The sequence below is a fragment of the Neoarius graeffei genome, chromosome 13 (genome assembly GCF_027579695.1).
Source record: "Neoarius graeffei isolate fNeoGra1 chromosome 13, fNeoGra1.pri, whole genome shotgun sequence".
In the NCBI taxonomy this organism is placed as follows: Eukaryota; Metazoa; Chordata; class Actinopteri; order Siluriformes; family Ariidae; genus Neoarius; species Neoarius graeffei.
Genome location: NC_083581.1, coordinates 4,389,241 through 4,404,401, shown reverse-complemented (window position 1 = coordinate 4,404,401; position 15,161 = coordinate 4,389,241). Strand labels below are relative to the sequence as shown.

At 39.8% G+C, this 15,161-nt stretch overlaps 1 protein-coding gene across 2 annotated transcripts in view; it reads left to right on the top strand.

Annotated features, from left to right (window-relative positions):
* Positions 1-14,639, top strand: part of dhx35 (DEAH-box helicase 35) — a 56,706-nt gene extending 42,067 nt beyond the window's left edge. Inside the window, exon 22 of one of the 2 annotated variants that reach the window (XR_009656012.1) lies at positions 14,617-14,639. The gene's annotated coding sequence lies outside the window, so the exon portion shown is untranslated. Of the gene's footprint in view, positions 1-5,817; positions 6,221-14,616 lie in introns of those variants that run through there. The other variant, XR_009656010.1, reaches the window with a different exon arrangement.
* Positions 14,640-15,161: the final 522 nt, after the last annotated feature.

Below are 15,161 nucleotides of genomic sequence, written 5' to 3'. Positions count from 1 at the left end.
GAAATGTAGCTCGAATTCTAGAATGACCCGTATACTAGAGTTCCTTAGAACCTTAACCTTTTCACCCGTACAGAATCTTGAGAACGTTACAAAACTGAAACTTAATGATTTAGAGCAACGAGCTTCTTAAACTGGGTTTGATATTCATTATTATTATGATGACTTTTATTCCTTTTGTACTCCAGCTGTTTCCTAAAGAGTGTGTACGGTACTGTTTATTTATCTATAATGGAAATGAGTTAGTTCCTGTTCTTGCTTACGTTATAGCAGCTATAAACCTGCACTACTGTCAGAGCTGCTGACTGATTTAGAAAATCAATCAACGCCTTTTTCTTCGGATCCAGGATTCAGTGGTGCGTGAGCGTATTCATGGTGTCGAACAGATTTTGAGACGCTGCTTCCATGGTTTGCTTCTTTGCCGAGTGAGGTCATGTGATCACGACTTCTCAGAGATGAAGCAACGGCGTTTGGGCTCACGCCCACTCGGGTCATTTGATACACGGCTCTGTGATTGACATCAGGGCACGGTGTCAGCTTATCACCCCCTCCAACTACAGCGTAATCAAAAAACAAATGGCGAAATTTCCTTTTATTCCTTTAAATGCGTTTTTATGTCAATAGTAAAGTGATTTCTTTGACTTTTTTCCTCCGTTGAATCGTCTCACAGCTCGCCGCGTAATAACAGCTGCTATTGATTGCAGGTTTTGTAAAATTCATGACACATCGTAGGAGAGTCTCTGAGCCACAAGACACGCATTCTGTTTTCCACTCCAGGCTTCGCTTCACTGAATTAAGCTTCGAGGAAATTCAGTACCAGGGTTTCTTCATTAACGGCCGGTGCGATTTTCATTCAGAACCCTTTGAGCTCACTGCTCATAGTGACGTAGTGCCGGAGTGAATCTTTAACACCTAGGTTTTATTTTTTTACATTTTTTAACAGGTTCTGTAATTAGGCTTGTTCAGAGATTGAAGAGTCAACAAACGGGTTAAATTTTTACCTTCGTGTCAGTTTAGCTGTTTTAGAGACCGGATTTTGGACTTCAGAATGAAGTTAGAAGAATGATGGTTACACAGGAGAAAAAAACTGTGTGTGTATATAAAAGATACTTAAAATTATAAAATGTACCATATAAAATTTGTTCCGTAGTCCTTTATGTTCACACTGGTGTTGGTATGAAAATTTCAACTTCTTTCTGTTTTATGTATTTATAACTAAACAATATTAGATAATACAAATGTAATACGTTTACTGTCATTACATTGCAGTAATTAAAATGATTAAATTCTAAACAATGTTCATTGATCATTTTATAAATAAAAAATAAATTATTTATGATTTTATTAAATATTATTTTCCTTCAAAGAGGGGAAAAAAATTACCAAAATGATAGGAGTACAATAAAATGAATGAGTAGGATGAACCAGAAAACATTTAAAAAATAAATTCAATAAGTTAAATAAAAAAAAACAGTTAAGGACAAGTATAAATATTTTAATTGATGAATCAGTGACTTTAAGGCTCAAATTGAGGTGCAGATGTCAGGGGACGAACAAAATCATCATCCTGATGCTTTCATCAGTCCTTCCCTCTGTCCTTTTACACTCTCAGAAAATAAAGTACATTATTGTCCCTTTAGCGGTACAGCAGCTTGTCGCTGGATCAGTTCCCTCTAAGGTACTGACAGTGGTGCTTTAAAGTTTGTGAACCCTTTAGAATTTCTGCATAAATATGACCTAAAACATCATCAGATTTTCACACAAGTCCTAAAAGTAGATAAAGAGAACCCAGTTAAACAAATGAGACAAAAATATTATACTTGGTCATTTATTTATTGAGGAAAATGATCTAATATTACACATCTGTGAGTGGCAAAAGTATGTGAGCCCCTTGTGCAGCAATAACTGCAACTAAACGTTTGCGGTAACTGTTGATCAGTCCTGCACACCGGCTTGGAGGAATTTTAGCCCGTTCCTCCGTACAGAACAGCTTCAACTCTGGGATGTTGGTGGGTTTCCTCACATGAACTGCTCGCTTCAGGTCCTTCCACAACATTTCCATTGGATTAAGGTCAGGACTTTGACTTGGCCATTCCAAAACATTCACTTTATTCTTCTTTAACCATTCTTTGGTAGAACGACTTGTGTGCTTAGGGTCGTTGTCTTGCTGCATGACCCACCTTCTCTTGAGATTCAGTTCATGGACAGATGTCCTGACATTTTCCTTTAGAATTCGCTGGTATAATTCAGAATTCATTGTTCCATCAATGATGGCAAGCCGTCCTGGCCCAGATGCAGCAAAACAGGCCCAAACCATGATACTACCACCACCATGTTTCACAGATGGGATAAGGTTCTTATGCTGGAATGCAGTGTTTTCCTTTCTCCAAACATAATGCTTCTCATTTAAACCAAAAAGTTCTATTTTGGTCTCATCTGTCCACTAAACATTTTTCCAATAGCTTTCTGGCTTGTCCACGTGATATTTAGCAAACTGCAGACGAGCAACAATGTTCTTTTTGGAGAGCGGTGGCTTTCTCCTTGCAACCCTGCCATGCACACCATTGTTGTTCAGTGTTCTCCTGATGGTGGACTCATGAACATTAACATTAGCCAATGTGAGAGAGGCCTTCAGTTGCTTAGAAGTTACCCTGGGGTCCTTTGTGACCTCACCGACTATTACACGCCTTGCTCTTGGAGTGATCTTTGTTGGTCGACCACTCCTGGGGAGGGTAACAATGGTCTTGAATTTCTTCCATTTGTACTCAATCTGTCTGACTGTGGATTGGCGGAGTCCAAACTCTTTAGAGATGGTTTTGTAACCTTTTCCAGTCTGATGAGCATCAACAACGCTTTTTCTGAGGTCCTCAGAAATCTCCTTTGTTCGTGCCATGATACACTTCCACAAACATGTGTTGTGAAGATCAGACTTTGATAGATCCCTGTTCTTTAAATAAAACAGGGTGCCCACTCACACCTGACTCTAATTTCACCTTCAAATTAACTGCTAGTCCTAGAGGTTCACATACTTTTGCCACTCACAGATATGTAATATTGGATCATTTTCCTCAATAAATAAATGACCAAGTATAATATTTTTGTCTCATGTGTTTAACTGGGTTCTCTTTATCTACTTTTAGGACTTGTGTGAAATCTGATGATGTTTTAGGTCATATTTATGCAGAAATATAGAAAATTCTAAAGGGTTCACAAACTTTCAAGCACCACTGTATGTACCCTTGTTTCTGACAGTGTTTAAGATGTTTATCATCATTAATGATCAGAAAAGATAAAGTGAACACTAGTGTTGTAGGCAAGACCAAGACTTAGAGGGGTTGAGACCAAAGCGTGGTGAGGCCGAGTCAAGACCAGAACCAGACCAGTGTGTGTGAAGGAGGGTTGGGGGAGGGGTGACAGCCATTAACAGGAAGAAAATTTTCATTTTCGCAATGAGTCACGTTATTGGTTGCATTTGAAGCAGGGAATTTTACATCCAATCACAGTAATGATGTTAACAAATAAATCAGATAATATGCAGGTGATTTAGTGAAATCCCCACAGTTGTGAACTGGTCTTGAAATAAAATCCCGAGTCCTCTACGTCCGAGACCGATACAAGACCGAGTAGTCGATTCCGAGACGAGAACTTCAAAATGTGATCTTGAGACCGGCCTCGCGTCCTCCAACACTACTGGACACTATAAAAACATCTGATGATGTTTCAGTATCAGTGAAAGTTAATAAGACAATAAATGCATGGATGGTTATATTTAATTACGTGAGGTCATGTGATGTCACATGTTAGATAGATTATTACTATAGTATTAGCAGCATGGCTAACAGGAGTCTCATCTCATCTCATTATCTCAAGCCGCTTTATTCTTCTACAGGGTCGCAGGCAAGCTGGATCCTATCCCAGCTGACTACGGGCGAAAGGCGGGGTACACCCTGGACAAGTCGCCAGGTCATCACAGGGCTGACACATAGACACAGACAACCATTCACACTCACATTCACACCTACGGTCAATTTAGAGTCACCAGTTAACCTAACCTGCATGTCTTTGGACTGTGGGGGAAACCGGAGCACCCGGAGGAAACCCATGCGGACACGGGGAGAACATGCAAACTCCGCACAGAAAGGCCCTCGCCGGCCCCGGGGCTCGAACCCAGGACCTTCTTGCTGTGAGGCGACAGCGCTAACCACTACACCACCGTGCCGCCGGCTAACAGGAGTATTTATCATAATTATTATAAGCTATGATCTATGAGTATCATAATCATAATATGAATAATGTCATATTTTTATAGAGGCATTTTGCCAAGCTGTTTTAAATAACGTTTTGGAAACCAACCCTTGCTAATTTAAAATGTAAAAAATGCCTCTAACCGTTATACATTTTGAAACGGGTGCTACGTGGAAACCTTTTGGTAGAATTTTTACTTCATCCAGAGCGACAGCTGACGATCCTTTAGGTGTGCTGCTGCTTCGTTTTAGTTTCAGCTTTAAAAAGTAATGTTGTGGAACCTGGACAGGGTCAAAACAAAGTGCTTTCCTTTAATTAAAAAGGGTTTTGAAAGTAGAACCCTTTTATTACCTACTAAAAACTAGACGCTGTACTTCATATTTATAGTGTAAAATAAAGTGCTAGTTAAAATGTATTGCTTAATAACCAAAGTTTTTCTCTGAGAAATGGTTCCTTTTTTTTGAAAGACTTTATGAAACCTTGAACAGTGCAAGGAATCTTTTAAGAACCCTTGAAGAACCTTCAGCCAGTGGGGCCACCACTTGAAGAACCCTCTAAGGTGTAACTTGTTTTATTTGCAACTGAGATAAACAAAGAAACCTGAAGGATACGAGGGGGGAGTCTTGACTTCCACCAAGATCAAATGCTGTATCTTGCAGTGTTGCAAAAGGAAAACTAAAGTCGTGGATCCACCCCGTGATTCAGATCCACTCCAAAACTTAATGAGTTCTTCTTTGGATCGTGTTACACCCTTCCACCAAGTTTCATAGAAATCAGGCGTGTAGGTTTTGCACAATCCTGCTTAAGGTTACAAAAACAAACAAACCACCCCAACCATAATGTCCTTGATGGAGGTAATAGTGCACAATGAACTAAACAACACTGAAAAAAAAGTAAACAATAAACAAAACTTTAATTTTCTGAAAGGTTTGGGACATGAACCAAAAACAACGAGCAATAATTTGGAGTTTGTTCTGCACACTTATCCTGTTCGTCCACACCAATATGTTCTTTAAGGGCTCATTGGATGATAATTTCAAAAACGGAAACATTTCTGAGAGAAAATCACTCTTGGGTTGAAGTTTTAGGTTTCGACCAAGAACCTTTAAGGTTTCCATCTGATAGACAAGAAGAAGATTGACAATGTTTAATTCATATCACCAACCCAAGGACTCTTTACAGAAGAAGGAGAAACAACAAAGCAAACAAACAGAAGGACATCTGTACAAATAAAAGATGGAAGAATGCGACACAATTACAAATAACGTGGGTGAAGAAGCAGATGAGTTCAAGACCCCTAAAGAGAGTGTCGTATGTTTTATTTGTAACTGTGTGTAACGTTAAAGATGATGCCCAGTGTTCAAAATTAAATGTTTTCTCATCATGAAGAGTTCCTTTCCAATGTAGAAGCTAAAAAGACTTTAATTATCCAAAGAACCCTTAAAGAACCCCTGTTTTTCTAAAAAAGTGCACCAGATACCAAGATACGGTACTTTTAAATCCCCGAGTTTGTACTGCATATTTCTCCTGTTAATACATTCTTAGATAAAAAGGATTCTTGTTCTTGATTCTCAGGTCCCTGTTCTTGGCTGCAGGAGTGGAACCCAATGTGTTCTTCTACTCTGCTGTTGCATGCTGAGATGCTTTTCTGCTCACCACGGTTGTAAAGAGTGATTATATGAGTTACTATAGCCTTCCTGGAGGAAAAAAAAAGCTCGAACCACCTCAAATCTGTCCATTTATCTGATCTCTGACCCTCTCTTTTCAACAAGGCGTTTGGTTTTTTTTCCCACCCACAGAACTGTCATCGCTCACTCACTTAATGATGTTTTTTGTTTTTTGCACCATTCTGTTGAGACTGCTGTGTGTGAAAACCCCAGGAGGAGATCAGCAGTTTCTGAAATACTCAAACCTCATACTCATCTGGCTCAAACCAACACAGTCAGTGCGTTTACATGCACATAGAGAAAATTGAATTTCTGCCGTAGCTTGACTGAAATCGAAGTTCTAAATGCCATGGAAACACCTTAGCTCGGCTGAAATCGAACCGAACTGGATTTCTCATAATCGAGCTACGCGACCTAGATTATGCGATTGTAGCCGAGCTACTTAGTGGATGTAAACCCTATCGAGCTACGTAGTCGAGCTACTTACTTCAGCACTGCCCCTTCCGGGAGTGACGAGACCACAAGCGGGAAACACAACAGCCTCGGTTGGCATGACAACAGTAGTAGTAGCGAGCAGCAGAAGAGGTCAGGAGGAACAAGGAGAACGAACGTCGTCGTTCTTCTTGTGAACACGGAACTGATAACTTTGTTTATACTTCTGAATAGCTCTTCTTCATGATGACAACCGGAAGTGTACCAACACGATGGGGCGTGTAGCACCACCTGTGGCTCGGGTGCACAATGTACCTCACACAATAGCTCGATTTCCTTGTGTGCATGTAGGATTGGATTTCTCTGGCACCCCTGCTGGGACCCTTAGCTCGATTACCGACAGTAGCTCGATTTGGATGTGCATGTAAACGCACTGAGTGAAAGAAAGAAAGTCACACAAAAATTGAGATCGCAATTTTTCCCGTTCTGATGTTTGAACGTTGTGAACATTAACTGAAGCTCTTGATTTGTATCTGCGTGATTTGATGCATCAAGGGATCGGCTGATTAGAGAACGCCATTAAACAGCAGGTGGACCTCGTGGGTGTAGAATTAAGGGTTCGTAAGAACCTTGAACACATTCTGGTAGGAAACACAAGTGAAGGTGAAGCTCATTTTATTTGCAATGGTGCGTAAACAAGAAATATTTAAAAAAAAAAAGTTTGACATTTAAAAAAGTAGAAGGTAGAACCCCCCCCTTTTTTTAGACGGATGAAAGGCTTTAGATCATCAAACCCTTAAAGAACCCATGAAGACCCCTTTTTTTTCCTGAATGAAAGTGTGCTTATTTTATAAATAGTGTAAAATAAACTCAGTTATTAAAATGTACAATTTAAATTTGGGACAATTTTAACATATGAGAAAAGCTTCCTGAATTTTTTTTTTTTTGGAAGATTAAAACCCCAAAGAACCCTCGAAGAACTACTTAAACGTGTAGCTTGTTTTTAACCTTCAAACATAAGAATAATGCAAAGTAAATAAACAGCTCGAGATTTTTTCCTCCTGAGAGTGTACAGTATTCATGTATTACATTAAAAAAACAGCTATGAGTGAAACTGTACAATTAAACCAAAATTAATTAATTAATTAGAAAGGTATAAAAAAAGTGTATGAATTTTTGGGGAATTGATTGATTGATTGATGAATGAATGAACTGGTTCGATGATGTCATCGAAAGCACATAAACCTGAAATATTCCGTATTCCTCATCCGCAGACGTCCTCCAAGGTGCAAATGATGTCCGTTTTCTAATATTTGGGACGGGACACGCTTCATCACTCATGTTCTCCTAGGCGTTCACTCCATCAGCGATTCATGTGCATTATGTTAAAAGAGAAACTGATTCATCTCACACACACACACACACACACACACACACACACGGTTCGATGAGCTGAATGCTGAAGAGAGAGAGAGAGAGAGAGAGGGAGGAAGTGCTGCTGATGCTGCTCCTGCTGCTGCTGCGGGCTGAGGAGATTCAGAGAGGGAGGAATTTTTACCTGTGTGTGTGTGTGTGGGGAGATGTAATCAGTCGCTGAACCTCAGAGGCTCTGTGAGCACGGTGACAAATTGAAAGTGTCTCAGTCTAGTTTATTGCCCTGATCAGGTCAAGCGAAAAAATATTGGCGGTCCGGGCGGGTAGACGGCGCCGTCGGCTGCAGACAAATGGACTGATCATTTCTTATTGAGAAACAATTCCTAAAAAGTGGTTTATAGTGTGAGCGAGGGAAGCAGCCCGGTGCTCCTACCCTGACCTCTTCCTCTGGCGCGGGAATGAAATGAATAGAGAGAGGGCGAGTTTCTGATGGCACAACTCCACCGGAGAGACACGCCATTTGTTACCAACAAGGAGGTTCTGATGAAGTGTACGGTGAGGGCTTTCTCTCTCTCTCTCTCGCTTTCTTCCTTTTTATTATTTATTTCTTTTCCCCCCTCTCTCTTTCTCTCTCTGTCTGTACAAGGCCAACCTTCAGGCTGCTTCTTCTCAAATGGATGGAGGGAGCCGATTGAATTTTACACTCTCCTGCCTATGATTAATACCCACACACACTCGGGTGACATCCTGCATCCTGCACAGACACAAGGTGGCGCTCAGGATCCACAAATCTCTTCTCTGGACAGCAGCAGACGGGACGGACGATGGTCCGAGTCGGAGTGTTAAGGGAATCTCTCTCTCTCTCTCTCTCTCTCTCTCTCTCTCTCGGTGTGTGTGTTTGTGTGAACAGCGCTGGAGTGCAGCGGGCAGTAAATGTCACTTTATCACTTAACCCATTGTAAAAGGGTTGAAAGGTCTAATAAAAAGCGCAGTGAGGTGGCATTACCCGAGTGTAGAACCCACCTTTATGGCTTTTCCCTTTAGCTACTTGTTAAAAGCTAAAAGGTGCACACGAATTCTTTTTTCATTCTTCAGTTCTTTAATATTTTCAGAACTCCAGCGTTCATTAAGAAAAGTGCTTTCTGACAGCAGCAGTGTGTGTGTGTGTGTGTGTGTGTGTGTGAGATTTTCTGAAATGACCCAATCACCTTTACAGTGTGTACAGATCTAACGTCATGTATCGCCCATCCACTGTACCTACAGCGTGGACTCCATCACTGCAAAAAACAAAACAACCAACAAACCAACAAAGAGATACCGACGCTATCTCAGATTTAGCCCATTTATCTCATCTCATCTTTACTGAAAGGATTAAAACAAACCGCAATGATGATTACTCAAGAAATATCTCGACATTTTCTCGAATTTCAGGCTTTAAAAGCTTTAAATCAAGTCACTCTTTTCTAAAAAAGGAAAAAAAAAGCTTTAAACTATTTTCCAATAGAAAAAGTGCCAAATTTCAATCTTGAAATGAGTAAAAATGTGTAGAAATAGGTTTTATAATAATTTTATACAGTATGTTGTTTATTGTAATCTTATAATAAGATATATTCTATCTACATTCACTGGATATGAGCAATCGTGCGCTCTGATTGGCTACTCGACTGCCAGGATATCAGCTCATATACCATGAGGAGAGAAAAACAAAATGGCGGCGCGTGTTGCTGAAGCAACCGAGGACGAAATAAAAACTACTCGAAAACAAAAGCCCCAAAAATAAAAATAAATGAAAAAGCAACAAAATATGGAATGAATGCATTTGATGGATGTCGGACGTTTTGTGTAAAGTTTTATTGCTCGAGTTTGAGAAAAATCAAAATAAAAATGCTCCGTTTCTCAAAATCCAGTGAACGTGGTTATAATAAATCAGTTATTCCATTCAATCTCGTCGTACGTGGATTATAGCGCCGTCAGCTCATGTACGACTTGATTTCATGGAATAACTGTTAATTATTTGATACGCTTGATTATAATCAAGAAACGTCATTGTTTCCAGTGATGTAAGGAATAACACACTACAGGCTGTGCAGTTCGAGGAAAATAATCCACGCCGTCAGAGTGTCATGCAGCAACGTTTACAAGATTTCATTTATTAATGAACGAAATGTACTTTTTATCGGTTTATAGTTACATTTAATTACAGACTTGCACCTCTCTCTCTCTCTCTCTCTCTCTCTCTCTCTCTCTCTCTCTCCTGAAAAGCTGGGAAGCATCGCAAAACCCCCCAGATGTTACAAAGCACCAACACTCGAGACTCCTTCCATAAATATCACCGAAACATCACCACGTCAACAATGATACGCTTTTCTTTATTAAACATGTTTTTCTCTTTTTTTCATGGATTATCCGGAGTGTCTGTTATACGAACCCCTTTGTTTGAGCTGTTACTAAAGAAACGATAACTTATCAGGACGAGCGCATTAATATGTCGCGTAAAACGTCGCGTATTGTTTGTTCACGTTACAGCCGGAGCTACAATCCGAGTCGTGTTATTTAACAATTAATCACTGAAAGTGGCGGCACGGTGGTGTAGTGGTTAGCGCTGTCGCCTCACAGCAAGAAGGTCCTGGGTTCGAGCCCCGGGGCCGGCGAGGGCCTTTCTGTGTGGAGTTTGCATGTTCTCCCCGTGTCCGCGTGGGTTTCCTCCAGGTGCTCCGGTTTCCCCCACAGTCCAAAGACATGCAGGTTAGGTTAACTGGTGACTCTAAATTGAGCGTAGGTGTGAATGTGAGTGTGAATGGTTGTCTGTGTCTATGTGTCAGCCCTGTGATGACCTGGCGACTTGTCCAGGGTGAACCCCGCCTTTCGCCCGTAGTCAGCTGGGATAGGCTCCAGCTTGCCTGCAACCCTGTAGAAGGATAAAGCGGCTAGAGATAATGAGATGAGATGAGATCACTGAAAGTGAACTCTCGGTTATTATTCCACTGATAATTCCACGATAATTGTTTTTTGTGTAAAAACACAGGTGATTTTTAAAAAAAAATTATTAAAAAATTTCTCAATCTTCATGTAAATGTAATAACTTTGTGGCGCAGACTTGTGTCACTTATCTACGCCGCGTCACATAAAATCCTTTGTTTTGAAATCGAAAAAATAAATCACAACTCCGTATTCCTTTTGAATCGTTTTAGACCAAACTTCGGAGCATCTTTAGTGCTTTTATTTTAGGAGCAGCATTTTCTTTCATCATTTGTAATTCTTCCCTCACTTACAAAGAATGACGAAGCGACTGGCCGGCATTTTGCCGAGTCTCCCGAGGAGATTATCGAGAAATAGTCCGAATTTCACAACCAATCAGCACGCACAATTTTCTATAATGACCTGTGTGTTTAGACTGAACACAAATAACGCACACCTTCTGACCAATCAGATTCGAGGATTCACCTGCGCTGTGGTGAACTGGTTTAACGGAGATTTATCCGTTTTAATGAGATCAGCTTATCTCTGATCTTTTTTTAAAATGTTTTTTTAAAACCTTTTTTGTTTTTTGTGTTCCAACTCGACCTTGAAATATTCCATTTATTATTATTATTATTATTATTATTATTATTATTATTATTATTTAAAAGAAAAATAAAATTATGATCTCAGATTTTGAAAAATATCTATGTGAGTGTGACTGAAATGATGGTATAATAATCTATATACAGTAGTTATATTAACAAAATAGACTATATTATAATGATATGAAATTAATTGGACTTAAATTGTGGTCATTTATAACCACTAACAAAACATATTTAACAAAAATATATATAAAATTACTTATTAGTATTAAAAGAAAACATTTACACCCTATTTTCAACATCATCATTATTTATCTTTACACATTTATCGTTAAAAAAAGACTATGCAACAATACAGTGTAGCTGCAGTATATACAGCTTATAGAGTATTTTTATATTATATTTTAGATTTTTTTATGTTCCTTTTATCTGATGATGCAAAAAATCTAATTTGCCCTGGGTCTGCTCCAGTGTAATCAGACGTGGAGAACGTCTCTGCTGGTTTACTCTGTTCAGCTGCTGACACACAGACACTGATCAAACCGTTCGTGTTCTCGGATCCACTGGAAAAGACTTCCGCAGTAACCTGACGAAGACGAGCGGAAATTTCTAGAAGTGCTTTAAGGAACAAGAGGATCGATCCAGGTCTCTGAGCATCAGACAGGAGACACTGGCTGGTTTAATTTTGCATAAATAATGCAAGGAAGGCAGAGTGGTGTGTGTGTGTTGAGGGACTAGCAAGTCATCAGGATGAACAGAAATCAAATTTGAGATTTTTACACGCACAGCTTCATCTCATTGATCAAAACATTTGAAGGGAAAAAAAACACTCAGAGGATTTCATTTATTAAATTATTTAACGACTCAAAATGGAAAATTACAATCCGACAAAATCTTGCATGCTTCATCTTAACAATCGTGAATTAACATAAAAGCTTTCTTTTTGACATTTGTATTCAGGGTTCTGATTTTTTTTTCCTTCTCAAAACATAAATTACTTCTAGCAAGTTCAGAACAAAGAAAAAAAACCTGCCATACGTTTTTATTTTTATTCAATTTTTGTACAAGCCTGTTCCCAAAAAAGTTAAAACATAAATAAAAACAGAATGCGATGAATTGCAAATCATGGAAACTCTATATTTGATTAAAAAATAGTACAAAGACAACATATCAAATGTTGAACCTGAGAAATTTTGCTCATTTTGAATTTGATGTCAGCAACACGTTTCAAAAAAGTTGGGACAGGGGTGTGTTTACCGCTGTGTTACATTACCTCTACTTTTAACAACACTCTGTAAACATTTGGGATCTGAGCAGACCAATTACTGTAGTTTTAAAAGAGAAATGTTGTCCTATTCTTGCCCGATATGCAATTTCAGTTGCTCAACAGTTCAGGGTCAAATGCAGCAGGCCAGTTTAGCACCTGGACTCTTTTACTAAAGAGCCATGCAGTTTTAATATGTGCAGAAAGCGGTTTTGTCTTGCTGAAAGAAGGAAGGCCTTCCCTGAAAAAGATTTTGTCTGGATGGCAGCATGTTGCTCTGAAACGTGTTTATATCATTCAGCATTAATGCCGCCTTTCCAGATGTACAAGCTCCCCATGTCATGTGCACTAATGCACCCTCATACCATCACAGATGCTGCTTTTGAGCTGTGTGCTGATAACAAGCCGGATGGTCCCTCTCCTCTTTAGCCTGGAGGACGTGGTGTCCATGATTTCTAAAAAGAATTTCTACTTTTGATTCGTCAGACCTCGGGACAGTTTTCCACTTCGCCTCAGTCCATCGTAAAAGAGCTCGGGCCCAGAGAAGGGGGCGGGGTTTCTGGATATTGTTTATATCTGGTTTTAACTTGCATTTGTGGATGCAGTAATGAAGTGTTTTCACAGACGATGGTTTTCTGAAGTGTTCCTGAGCCCATACAGTGATTTCCACTACAGACACGTGTCTGCTTTTAATGCAGTGTCTCCTGAGGGCCTGAAGATCACAGGCATCCAGTGTCAGTTTTCAGCCTTGTCTCCTGCATACAGAGATTTCTCTCAGATATCTTTTAATGATATTATGAACCATGGGTGATGTGATCCCTAAATTCTTCGCAGTTTTACATTGAGAATGTTATTCTTAAATTGTTGCACTGTTTGCCCACGCAGTCTTTCACAGAGCGGTGAACCCCGCCCCATCTTTACTTCTGAGAGGCTCCGCCTCTCTGGGATGCTCTTTATATACCCAATCATCTTACTGACCTGTTGACGATTAACTATATATGATTAATTATAATTAACCAAATATGGTTAATATCATTAGGACTAACCGCCATGCACCTGTTCCTGATTCGAGTGCAATCACAGCACAGACATTTATATAAGGACTCTGAGTAACACACAGACTTTGCGAAAGCCTTGTATTTTGTGTCACTGTTCTGGTTTTGACCCTGTTTGTGTTTTTGGACTGTGAGTATTGTATTCCTCGTATATCCTGTCTGTGCCTCACTCCACCACTGCCTGGTTTTCGACTCTGCCTCTGTTTATCTCCGTTTTGGATCCATTTGTTAGTGTGTTTTCAATAAAACTCTTTCTGCGATTACATCTGTCTACTACCTTTACATGACACAAACTGTCATCTGTCCAACAAGCGAGTGGACTAATAAAACTGTTTTAACTCGTTTTATATGAAACTGTCGTGAACGTTTTCTGTAAAATGTGTTCAGAAATAATCCCAAGTTATTCTTTAAAAAGCAAATTAAAAATAAGCGCTGGATTAAAAACCCATCTACAGTATATAATAGAAATAAAGATACACATTTCGTTGTCCAGGGGTCAAGTGTTTATGAGATACGTTGCCTTACACTTAGAGTCGGGTTCCCTGTGGTGGTACTCAGATGTCGTACGATCGCAAAAGCCATCAAAAATCAAGTCGATGCTTTACCATATTCTTTTAAGTATGGAGCTCTGTTAATATACAGTATATCTTCCTCAGATAGTCTTGCACTAACTCACCACTACGTATGTGAGATAAATCTAGCTCTATTATGATAATTTTGTATTTAGCCAGGGAACTCCTCCGACTCTCTGGCTCTCTATTCGAGTGCCTTACTGACGACGTGCTTGTGAAAGCAGTCTCACCCTAAGACACGGCCTCACGCTCTGACACGCTGCTGCACAGGGAACGGCTTCATATTTATATTCCATGTTTTATATTTATCAAAGGACAACTCTGACATTTTGGCACGCGGCCTCATATTTCACTTGTTTGACATGCAATAAACACTAAGACAGCTCTGGACGAATTCATTTAGCAAAGCAAAAATTATTATTTGCCTTTTTTTTTTACCTACAGCCTGAAGGGGAGTGAAGGTTGGGTCCTGAAGAGAGAACAAAGAGGAAAGTGTTGATTCTGTGGTTTTATCACGTGAGATCAGAGTCGCTGGTGCTTTCTTAAATGCTGTATGCAAGTTTGTTAAATGTGAAAAATATTAACAGGGAAAAAAGTATTTCTTTGATCATCTAAGGATGTCTAACAGAACTAACAATTAGCAATTTGCTTTTACTACTGTTCATGTTTTATGGTTAATTCAATAAAAACAGTCTCATGTTACAGACAGCCTTCGTCTGGAGTTTGCATGTTCTCTTCCCGTTCCTGTGCGGGTTTCCTCCTGGTGCAACTGGATACTCTAATGCCGCTTTTCCACTACCAACGCGGCTGAGTTGGGCTGAGCCGTGCCGTGCTGAGTTGGGCTGAGTCGAGCTGAGCGGGGCTGTTGAAGTTGCATTTCGACTACAACCGCGCTGAACCGTGCTGGCTGGAAGTGGGTGGACACATTGGGTGGAGTTAGCGAAAGTGGGTGGACGTCACGTGATGTCGTTAGGCGGCGCAAACAGTGA